Source organism: Lepisosteus platostomus, chromosome 3, assembly GCF_059453375.1.
Source record: "Lepisosteus platostomus isolate fLepPlt1 chromosome 3, fLepPlt1.hap1, whole genome shotgun sequence".
In the NCBI taxonomy this organism is placed as follows: Eukaryota; Metazoa; Chordata; class Actinopteri; order Semionotiformes; family Lepisosteidae; genus Lepisosteus; species Lepisosteus platostomus.
This window is the reverse complement of record NC_142613.1, coordinates 60,487,607-60,500,262: the sequence shown is the minus strand read 5'-3', so window position 1 is coordinate 60,500,262 and position 12,656 is coordinate 60,487,607. Positions and strand designations below refer to the sequence as shown.

Sequence of the window (12,656 nt, the reverse complement as noted above, 5' to 3'; positions counted from 1 at the left end):
ATTAAAACTACCAAAAAATACTTAAATGAGAAAACCAATAATAAGTCATGAAATGCACCACAACCAAGCAGTTTCAGATTTATAGCACTCGGCAACACAAAGGAACCACAAAGCTATGAGATCGAACACCACACAGTTAAAATGAAATCATGCCTTTACTCCAAATGACTCTGCCACCAACACAGATGTGTGTGGCACTCCTGTTTACCCAGAATGACGTCTGGATATTCAAGAAGTCAAATGACTCTAGCTCTGACTACAATCTAAAACTGGTTTCACTTACTAGTCATATATAGTCATACTAGTCATATGACTTGCCAGCAGCCATGTCTCTCTCTGACTCACAACTGGCAACCCACTGAAGCTCAGCAGGTGTGAGCCTGGTCAGTACCTGGTTGGGAGACTCCTGGGAAAAACTAAGGTTGCTGCTGGAAGTGAGGTGTGTGGTGAGCGTTCTGGAGCACTATGGCTGCCTTCGCATCATCCAGGTGGGGATGCACATTGGTGGTGGTGGAGGGGAGTCCCCATTACCTGTAAAGCCCTTTGAGTGGAGTGTCCAGAAAAGCACTATATAAGTGAAAGCAATTATTATTATATATGGGATAACCCAATATACTGTAATTCTGTACTGCGAAAAAAGAATGCAAAAAAAATGCAAGCTGTATCAATTAAATATTAACAAAAAAAAAGTTTGCATTCAGTACATTCTTGCTTTTGTTACTATGCTTTGCATCTGCAGCTATGCTGTGGAACCATACATCTATTACAGGTTTAATTATCCAGCCTGAGGTCAAGCTGATATGCTCCCTTAAAACAGGGGTAAGTGCACTGTCAACACCATTACACACAAGTTAACTTAGAAACAACAATCAAAACAAATCATTAAAGATTTAACACAAAATAAGCATAAATAACAAATATGTAATAAAAACATGTTTTAATACAAGTAAAATCTAAAATACTAAATTCTAGCTGCACAAAACATGATTTTCCACTGTGTTCAAATTGTGGCGCATAACTCTGACGCATGAAGACTTTTACCACAGTGACACTATTGAATGCATTACCCGGAAAGATTACTTTCATTTCGGTGTTCTTTAACAAAAAGGAAATATTAATAATTCAGGCATACAACTGTGTTTGGGTTTAGTAGCTATACAAATTATGTTATTTTTTGTAACAGTGGAATAGTTCACATTTACATATTTCCCCCCCAAAAAAGCTGTTATGAAATTATATATAATTTTTGCACAAATCATTAGAGTCATTTGCACTCCACAACTAAGCTTCAGTTAACTTTTCACCTATCCCAGCCTTCACAAACCCAAAATCTCCTAAAATGATTGCACTCTACCCAGGAATCCCCAGCTCCATGAAACAATTATCCGCCCACTACAACTTGCTACGCAGAGAATAGGTCAAACGCACTTATGCAATGAGACACGTTAAATATAGGCCATTAATTGCAGATCATCATTAGAGGTGTACAGTAAAAAACAACCCTAATTGCTTTGTCAAGCAGAATTCATGAAAAAAATCAGACTCGCCCTCTCTAGTGTGACACATGGGCCCAATGGTTCCTTCTTAACCAATCAATACCTGATTTCATTCCTGTTAGTGTTGTCATACTGTATGTCATTCTCAACATCTACGCACACACTGTGTTACTGAAAGCCCTGACAAAAAATGGAAAAGCCTTCCTCACAGAATCAAGGTTTTGCAAAGTGTATAAGGCATTGTAGTTTTCTCACTCACCAGTGGGTACTCCTTACTCACATAGATCCAGAACTCTGACAAGGAAACCACAGGGCACTTGATTTCCAAATTTCTGACACCGGACATTTCTCTTGCAAGCACAGGCCACGATCTGGAATTCATCCGACATGTACGTGAGTTTCAGGACTGGTTTTCAAAATATCTGACAAATGGAGAATTTCCTGATAAAAGGAATTTTTCAAAAGTCACACTCTCATTTTACAACTGCCCATTGAGAGAAGTGGATAGCTATCCAAATAAGCACCTATTTCATGCTAGAGCAAAGAAGAGCTTTAATGCTGTTTAATGCATCTGGTTTAATTTGTCCTCAATGTAGATGGAAACAAGTTCTTCACAATGAAGCATGCTGTAAGTGGTGACAATGATGAGGACTTTTGCCTTAATATCCTACTAAGAGCCAGGACACTGGAGCATCTGTCACTATACTGGGGCATTAGGACCCACGCAGATTGCAGGGTTCGCACCCCCTACTGGTCCCACCAATACCTCTTCCACCTTTCAACACATTTATGTAGAAGTGCACTGTGGGTAAGCCCTTAGTTAGTTTCCCCACATTGTGGCGACACTCCCTGTGGACACCCCAACACTTCCAGACCAATCAATCCAGTTCTTCACCAGAGACATTTAGAAAATCACGAAAACGCCCTGTGCAGAGGTTCAAAGCAAAGATGGGACTGGATTTTAACTGCTCCAACAGTTGGACAGAGTCCTCTGCCACTTCCACAGCATTTTCCACCTCTATGGGTGGATCTACTTCACCTGACCTGCATCGGTCTCTGTAGAAAACCCACAGCTTGGGTTTACCAGAAGCTGTGCAAAGAATTAACACGTTTGTGGAGCATCATGGCTTAATCCTTAGTTATTCATTTTCCTTCAGGAAAACATTAGATTTGTGTTGTATGTTGACCTGCTATCAGAGTAATGCCTATATGCGAGTCAGTGTGCTGCAAAATAAAAGAAATGTTAAATATTAACATCCTCAGTGGTCCACTAAGTTATTAGTTTTAGTTCTAGCATGTCTCACAGAAACAAATACGAAAATAATTCTAAGCAACAGAAGCAGGCAAATCGCAAGAGTAGAAGTTAGATGATAGAGGAAAGGGAGTTAGCAAATTTACTTTCTTGTCAATTATTACTGTTTGTAATAAACTTTATTACAGTCCGGTATAGCTGCAATTATAATAGCAATAATAATGAGATACAAAAAGTAAAGAAAACATTATCTACAAATACTGCATTAGCTATAATTATTAATTATAAATAATAACTCTCCATATAGTGGTTTATTGAAGAGATGGAGCAATAATACTAATAGTTAGGGTTAAATATCTGTTAATAGGCTAATCCAGAATAAAGCCCACATTTTAAGAGATTTTCTTATGATTTTATATTCTCTTCATAAGCTGCATTGGCCATTCGCAACCAAATTAATATAGGAGAGCAATAATAATAAATTATATTGCATTATGCATTATATTGCATACAAACCAAAGACATCTTCAAACCACTGAAGAGAGGAACAAGTCCTATAAACTTGGGTTTTGGACAACTATTGTATTTGTTTTTGTGGCCATAGGTTTGTATAAGGAGTTAATTTTCTAGGCTTATATAACATAATCATATTCCTCCTCCACCAACAAGACTGAAATGACCTTGCTAATGTGCAGCCTTTCAGTTGCACATAGAAAGAAATGACAGCAGCACATAACCAGTATCTCTGTTACTGAAGTTACATTCACTTTATTGATTTAGCAGCTAAGAAGGCTTTTATCTATAAGCCAACAATTTTTCACAGGCATATTGCAGGAATGCACAAGTTTTTATTTTTGGAAGTGAAAAAAAAAACATCTTTTAACCAACTGAATGGAACTCAATCTGATTTAAGGAGGTAGAACGTTACTTTATCAGTCTCATTCCATGAACTACATGAGGTTAAAAGAGATTTATCTACACACCTTTATGTTCCCAGCTATTTTATTGACACAGTTTGCTTGTTACACTTTGAAAAGGTCAAATACATCTAGTGGCTGTGGTGTAATTTGTCCTTTTATGGTGGTAGTTATGTTTGTTAAATTAAACAGATGCTACTTGAATTTACTTTGCAAAGCAGCAGAAATTATTTTCAATGACAAACGATAAATGATCAATTGCTCTGAAATATGTGCACTGTACTTATGTACTTATAAAAAACATGGATAAAGCAGTAACCTCAATTTATTACTCATACTGGATACTTATTAAAATCTACTTTGTTTATACGATACTATGCCTGAGGTTAATAAAAATTACTTACATATTTTAAACTCTTAAACATTCAAGATCTAATAGCCTCGCACACACTTAACTAGAGAATGCAGCTACACTATTTGCCTGTTTCCACCTCTTTTGGCCAAACCAATGTATGCAACTCATACTGTACTCAAATTACCAAAGAAATTGAATGCCTTGCAATTCAAAGTACTACTGTTCCGTTTAAGAACTGTTTTCAGGTATGACAGTTCTTTTGCAAGAGGGAATATCTCTACAGAATAAACTATGCCCTGCAGTAAACACTAAACACATTTCAGGGAAGAAAATAGGCCAAACATACTCCTTTCAGTGCTAACCAACTATTTTCTGATGTGCATTTCTGGGTGACCTGATCAGACCATCCAACTTTAGTTTACATATTGATTTTGTACGTGAAATAACATTTTCAGTACTTTCAATTTTCATATGGATATACAGATCCTTTTCCACGTTGTGCATCCTGAAACAGTTTGAAAAGTAATTTGCAATTTAACAAAGATATTTAAAGCTCACAATAGCCCCCAAGCTTACAATGCAAGATACAATAATTGCTGTCAGTTATTTATCATACCAATGCCCCTGAAACTTTAAGGTGTACGACTCTTGCAGAAAGAACAAACTGCTTGTGCAGTGCCAGCTTGTAAACCACCCAGGCATAAAAATAATATCTCAGGCTTGTCGAAAAGCCAGAATCTTTAACCTTCTTATGACATTACAGGAACTTTACCCAAGTCACTGCATTACATGTGCAAATAATTTCATTGCACCGGACCACTGGAAACCAATGCCCCTACAGTGCTTTGCAAAAGTATTCACCCCTCTTGGACTTTTTCACATTTTATTTTGTTACAGCATGGAACCATGATGTATTTTACTGAGCATTTTTGCCACTCATCAACACAAAGTACTCTACAATGTCAAAGTGAAAAAACATCCAGACATTTTACTAAATTAATTAAAAATAAAAAATAGAAAAGAACTGAATACATAAGTATTCACTCCCTTGCATTGACACACCTAAATTACCTCTGAAGTAACCAACTCTCTTCTCCAACTTAAATAATTACTTGACTGGAGTCAACCTGTGTGCAGCTGAGCTGTTTCACATGATTTACACCTGCGTCTTTATCGTCATTGCAAGGCACTGAAGTGTGCTGAGCAGGGACACTGAGCTGTAGGTGATGCCTTAATTCAGATGAGATGTTAAACTTAACTTACTTAAACTAGGTCATTGAGTATCCCATACTACTGTTCAAAAAAGTATGGCTGTTAACCCTCTTGTCCTATTAAGCTATAAAGCTAATAAAGCTACAAAGCTAAATTCCACTCTAAGCTTGCCAAATGCAAAGAAATCTTATTTGTAGAACTGATAACGCTGTACTGATAATTATATATTAGACCAGCTCTGTACTTGAAAGTTCAGGTGAAACAACAGAATAAACCAAAAGACACTAAGCTCTCCAGTAATAAAGTTTGAGAGGCCTGCTGCATATTAAAATAAGTAGAAAATAAGACATGTCACAGTACTTTCCAGCCATAGGTGTAAAGCAGAATTCTAAGATTTTATTGGGTAATTACATTTCACCTTCACACACATCAAAGCAGTAGGCAAATGCAATAAACTAACCACAACATACATTCATTATCAGAGAGCACCTTAATTCTGGTAAGGGCATCAGAAAACAGGAAGCATAAGGGTGAACAATGTCCAGGAGAAGATACAAGTCTATCGCAGGGCACATGAACAGAAGCACACAGAGCACAGGGATCGTTTAGATTCGAGGCACCTGCTCACCAAGCCAGTATATCTTTGAAAGGTGAGAAAAACTCTCATTCTCTGGCAGTCCAAGAAAACCCAAGTGATACTGAACCTGCAAAATATGGAAACTCCACAAAGAACGGATCCCATTTTGCAATCAGACCCAGGATTCAAGAGCTCTAAGGCAGACACAGGAACTGCCAAGCCACCCTTAATCACAAAATAGTGCTCGCAAGCAAAGCAAACCAAATTCAATACAATGTCTGCATTCAGGCCACACACAGAAACCGCAGTGTTTCCTTTCACTCAGACCACGAGTCCCTTTACTTTACTAGCTCCCCTCCGGCTCTCAGAATCTCCAAAGTCTGTACTGAGGTCACCAGTGTTTTAGTTATTCTAGTATTTACAGCTTTCACTTCTACTTCTCCTCTCTCCACCTTCACTTACATCAGTGTGGGCAAACCCAAAGACTATAGGGTCCTATAGTTTTCACTGTACATCAGAACTTTAAATGCATGATTGTTTTATTTTGGCAAAAAGTGAAATAATCGACCTAAATAAATCTATCCACTGCCTGTTTCAGAAAATATGTTCTGTGGGCACACCTGCTGTTAAATTTGAGATGACAAAAACTGGGAAATATGATTACATATTTGCATTATAAAATAATTAATATTAACACTGGAACCTATCCAAACAATTTATTAGTCACACGGAGCAGCTTTGCTTCTTGAATCAGGCTAATTGATTGATGTAAAAGATGTATTTAAAGGCAAGTAGTTCAGTTAACAATAAAACACACAGGCTAGTAAGCATACACATGTAGCTTTATTCATTATTTCCTATATTTTTTAAAAAAATACAACACTCTGAAAATTTCCACACTTTTAATGATATCCTTCTAAAGACAGGTTGGCTTGGTTAGATTAAAAATTAATGCTCTGAAAAAAAGAGATGAAAATATGAATGAAAACTCAAAGCTTACAAGTCCGGTATCATAAAGACTGAAGACATATAGCCAAGCTATGTATGATGTGCAGTTATTACATACTGCTGATCACAGTACACTGACAGTACAATAAATTATAAAACTAATGTTGTGCTGCAAATCATTTAATAGGAGCATACAGTGTAATTTCTTCAAGACATATGCCACTAAAGTGCATGTCAGATTAACACCTCTGGTAAAAGGGCAAAACTAATAATATAACAATAGAATTTAAATAGAAAGTATGCCTGATGTTAAATTGTAATGCTTCCAGTTGTATTGATTCTTCTGTTATTGTACGGGCAATGTGCCATTTTCAATGTATGTATCCACTGCAAACACTCCCATTAGGTGTGTTACCATATTCCTGTTCTCCAAACAAATCCTAAATGCTAGCTTTTCTGTTGCATACATACCTACATTTGCATTTAGCTAGTTGAAAGAATGTTAGAAAAACAAGAAAGTTTCAAAGACCACTGTCAGCATTTAATAATGATCCCAAACACCAACAAAGCAGACATTAGCTTTAACCTGCATCTCTGAAAACCTGATCTACATGCTGAGAGAAAACATCTGGTAGAACTAGTTGTTTTCCATTCTAATCAGTATTCCTCTCTGAATTCCAGCCTTGAAAATGTTATGCAAAGTGCATTTGGTCCTACAGAAAAATCACTGCATATCTGCAGCATTACACAACTAAAAATCTTTTTCAAATATGTTTACTTTAAACAAAGTGTGGAGACTAAAAGTTGCTAAAATAGCTAAATATTTTTTTAAATATGCAAGCAATGCTAAAGTAAACTCCATGAAACATGATTAAAATTCCAAACTTGCCAAACTGTGTGAGGATAAGTTTCAGTTCATGTTTAAAAATCATGTTTGCCTGCATTAATAAAAATGTCACATTCTTACAGACAACTCACTGGATCACTGAGCAGTAATATCAATCAATCTGTTTCAGGGTATGTTACTACCTGCTTGTGATAAATTACTATATCTCAGCTGAATATATAAAATCAATATCTTATTTTTGTGTTCTATTACATTCTCTAAAATGAATCTCATGCAATCACTCCCACATAAAACCTACTGACCTTATTGGCTATTTTTGGACTTCTGAAATTTTGTATTTAATTCTGTTCTTTCAACAATCTTCAATTATCTTTATATTAGTATCACTTTCAGTATGATCTGTCATTCCTATGGAGAAGACAGCTCAATGCACTTTATTAAGTAATATCTTTGTGGGACACACTCATGTTCAAATGGGTATAGGACCACTTCTTGTGATTATGATTATTTTTCTAGCATCATTGGACCAAAGACTTCAAAAACACAATCACAAATCAGAGCTACAGAAGTAGCTATTCAGAAAATGAGAGCAAAGCAACTCAAGAATTTTCAATATTAAATTACATTAAGATACACAAAAGAAATACTGTATGTAGTGCTGCTCACTTACAGCCATGTAAGTATGTAAAGCACCTTGGAGATAAAATTGTTTTTGCCATTTTTCTTTGCTGTTGGTGTTCTTTTTTACTGTATTCTGATTGATGTGACTGAGGTTTTCAAAATCATGTGAGGCACAGACAAAGACAACAAAACAGACTTCTTGAGAACCAACAGCAAAACAAGAACCAAAGGACAAGTGGAAACTAGATAGATAAGAATTCAAAACGAAGAACAAGAAGCATTTCTTACACAGAGGGTTGTGGTAGTCTGGAACAAGATACTTAGCCATGCTACTGAAGAGAGTAACTTAGCTTCTTTAAAGAAATGGATAGTCAAAATGCTTTGACCAATCAGCTACTAGGAAACAAACATGAGCAGGTTCTGTTGTCAGTTTCTGTAGTTTATTCTCAGCGCAGTAATGCCTCCTTGTTCACAAACAGAATGATTCATTTGCTTGTCTCACCCTTTGGATTAAAATAAGGAAAGTTTCGTTATCCACAGAACTGAAAGTCATGTGTGACAACATCAGGCTTGCAACAATATTCACATATACACGTAGCACCAGTGAAAGTCACCAGCCAGCATAAACTAAAATTCTCTGAGGTGCAGACAAAGTCAAACCAATATACCAGAGCCATCAGTAAAACATTGACTACATGATACAAGTGCAAACTAAGGAGACAGGCACTTACAAATGAAAATGTTAGGCACATTTTACACAAAGGGTTGTGGGAATCTGGAAACCAGCGACCATGTTGTTATACCCAATAGCTCAAAAAATGGCTGGATTAAATACCTGAGTTAGCTACTAACAAACAAACTAGCTAGATGGGCCAAATGGCATCCTTAGATTTGTAATCTTGCTTATGCTCATATCATATAAATCCACCCCTTTACGCACTGCAATTCATCAGTCAAAATACACATCCTCCTCCACTCTCTGGCTGCCACAACTCCTACACAAAACAGACAAACTCGTAAGTGTTCTGTATTCATAAGGAAGATGGTTTAAAGAGACACCAAAAGGGATTACAGTGCAGAAAAAAGAAAAATATCATCCTAGATCTACAGCAAATTCCTTCTCATCTTGTGGCTTGAGGTTATGAAAGTATTAACAAAGTGGACTGTTATCCTGTAAAAAAATAATTATTGAATTAAACTCCCCAATATGTTCAAATACTCGAAGATACAAAGAAATAAGAGATTGGTTATATTCACATACACATCCTGGTCTGACCACGTGTAACATCGGATATGACCGCTTTAACTGACAACTGACGAACAGGATGCAGGAACCTAACAAGACTAATAATTTAAGGCACTGTTTTATTTTGGCTTTCTAAAAAGGGGAACACAAGGAACTTAAAACATTGTGTGTTGCATGATAAATTACTGCAATAAGTTCAGAAGTTAAAAAAAAATCAGCCATGACTGAATTTTTTTAGTCCCCAGCTGCCCAAGACAACACACCTGTCTTGTGAAGTGTTAAAATATTCGAACCAGTTTCAGCCTCTTTTGCATTAAACAACACAAAGCCAATAGCAGTTTCTAATAGCACTAGTAATAGTTCCACAGAGTCTTTTCCACCCCTTATTGAAGAGGACTGTATGGTGCATCTAAATGTCATCCGTGCAGGGACACAACAAACTAGATTCATGAATATTCTATTTTTATCTCTGACCCGAGATTCTCTCATTCAAATAAGGAAAGGGGGGAGGATGGGATCCATTAATGAAAACCGAATGAGTCTTCATTTTGATTTTTTTTTTCTCGCACAGCTTGCCAGGAAGAATCAAAAATTTCCTGTTAGAAAGCAAGTGATTTCAAAGTAACAAAACGTCCAGATAATCCAACTGCTTTTCACTGTTCACTGTAAAACGTTTTAAAAAATGCAAGAACCTGGTCGATTTTGCCACTATATACAGTACATTCCTGCATTCATTGAACAAATGCCCTTCAAGTGACTCACTAGACTCAAATGACTTTATCATTGTTTAATTTCCTAGTATTCATCGTGTTACAATTGTGAGGGTTCTTGGACTGACGCTCTAAACACGAAAAAACTGCGTAAGAAAAGTGTTTCGAAACATGTAGACCATTTTTTCTTAACGTTTTAAAATACATGAAAGACAATTCAATCTCCAAAAAGAAAAGAAAAACAACCCAACATCAGAAGTGCAATAAAACAGTGTGTAAATGTTTCTAAAAATTGAAAATCGTTATTCAAATCTATGTCTTAAAGTCATGAAATTCATTCAATTCCTTATATAAAGCAGTGAAACCAGTGCAATGAAGTTTCATTCCTTTACCTACTGCTACAAGACACTTGCGTCAAACTCGCAACAACCTGCCAATCGAGTCCTGATAAGGAAATTTACAAATATGTATTTCTTTACTGCTGCAACCACAATAAATGATTCAGAACATAAACCCCAATATATCAAGTAATCCTGTTTCTTAAACACTAGATTCAAAACATCCTATCTATTCGTGCTTGTTTACATCTTCGCTTTCAATGTAACCGACAAGTTCCAATTTTAAAGCTTTAATTACATTACTTACTGATAAAATTCCAGCACCAAACTATGTATATGTATATATACATATATAGAATATGTTCCTTGGTAAAATAATTTATATACATATTGCATATGTATAATGAAGCATTCATAATTCTTAAATTTACTTACTTTTCGTGGAAGGACACCAAAAATATTTTGGATTTTTTTTAATCCCGACTCTGGAAAATCCCCATTATCAGATAACAAATGTTCTCGGTCAAAATAAGTAATTAGACGTGAGACTCAATGTTTATTTCCAGAAAACGTGCTTCAGTCTTGTACCTGTTGCTTGCTAGAAGCAGCACTGTAGTGTTACACCAACAACATGGCTGACAACACGGAGCCTGATTACTATTCAACCCCAGGATGGGAGGGGAAATCTCATTTTTGCAACCTTGCACATACTGCCCTCTCACTGTTCAGGTACGCATCACACCCAGCCTGTCTTAATAGCAAAAAAGCTATGCATTGTCAGCATACCTGCAGGACTACGCCTTAAAAGCTATGCGTGCAAAAAATAAAATTGGTTGAAACAAAAGACACTCCTTTTTAGTTTTAAAATTATATTTATTCACATCTCAGATTTTTGATGATAAAATAAATTCATTCAAATGTGGCTGCATGATATACTGTAATGTACTGAAATTACTAAATCTGACTTAGTGCAAGGCATTGGAACTCAAGTTGGTGGAGATCATACACACACTAAGATGTACTGCTTTATGATAATATCTAGTGGAATAAGACAAAAAATAGTGAATACAGTGCCTGGCAGTACAGAGGTCGACAAAATTGAACCAAGTTAAAGAAGGTAAAAAGTATTTGCCTAAGCGCTTTGTTCTTGAATAAGCAACAACAGTAAAGCAGGCTTTATGATGTACTTTATGATGTACAAAAGGCTTTTGATAAAAGTTTCCCATAAAAATAAATTCTCAAATTAAAAGTTTGTTGCATTGGGGGAAACTTCAGTTTTGGGATTAAGAACTGGTTAATGGACTGAAAGTAGAGAGTATAGAAAAGGGAAGATTGTTCAAACTGTGGTGATGTAATGAATGGAGTGCCAATGTAATAGACTTTAGATCATTTACAAATGTACAAATTAGTGTGTACATCATACAATTTCGACCTAATATTTTTTATCCACTGTATATATACAGTACTAGCATGGGGTGGGCTCTCCTTGTCCTGGAGACCTGGTGCGTCTGCAGGTTTTTTAAGGTCTCTTTAAAGCAGCAGCACCTGAAGAGCAGGGTTATGGTAATAAATCAATCTACTTGAACAACTAAACAGCTGGTTTAGCATGTTAAAGGCTGGAATGAAAACAGAAAGAGACACCATTGTTCTTGGAACAGAATAGCTGTGCTACAATGAGCTGCCACTGCTCTGCTGTGAAGTGGGGTGACAAGTCAGAGCATATGACTCCTGATATACAGAAGGCATACTGGCTACAATAGCTAGCCATGCTGCAAAGCTGTGAACCCTTTAGCATTAACTGTACTATTTGTTGAGTCTTAAGGCATCCTTCTACAGCCCATTTTATTCGGGATATTGGATTAAAATGTCTATTGAAATCACCATAGGAAGAGAAGACAGCAAGGTCCAGCTTCTCTGAACTTTAATTATTCAGTGCTTTAAGCCTGTTTCTGATGCATATGTAAAATTCACTTTCCTTGAGCCAGGACAGGGACAAGGCATGTACAGGAAAAGTGGATGTCATGGGGATCTTGGTGATAACATTATGCCTGTTGAATAGGGACCAATGTCCCCACTTCATGAGGTTAGAAGTACAGCAAAAAGGCACCTAAGTGCCAAACCTAAAACCTTTGTCCTG

At 36.4% G+C, this 12,656-nt stretch overlaps 1 protein-coding gene across 3 annotated transcripts in view; it reads right to left on the bottom strand.

The window, feature by feature from the left end:
* Positions 1–11,171, bottom strand: part of itsn2b (intersectin 2b) — an 88,425-nt gene extending 77,254 nt beyond the window's left edge. Inside the window, exons 1-2 of one of the 3 annotated variants that reach the window (XM_088626260.1) lie at positions 10,955–11,171; positions 1,756–1,867 (exon numbers count right to left, since the gene is read on the bottom strand). The gene's annotated coding sequence lies outside the window, so the exon portion shown is untranslated. The remainder of the gene's footprint in view (positions 1–1,755; positions 1,868–10,954) is intronic. The other 2 variants (XM_088626259.1, XM_088626263.1) reach the window with 2 other exon arrangements.
* Positions 11,172–12,656: the final 1,485 nt, after the last annotated feature.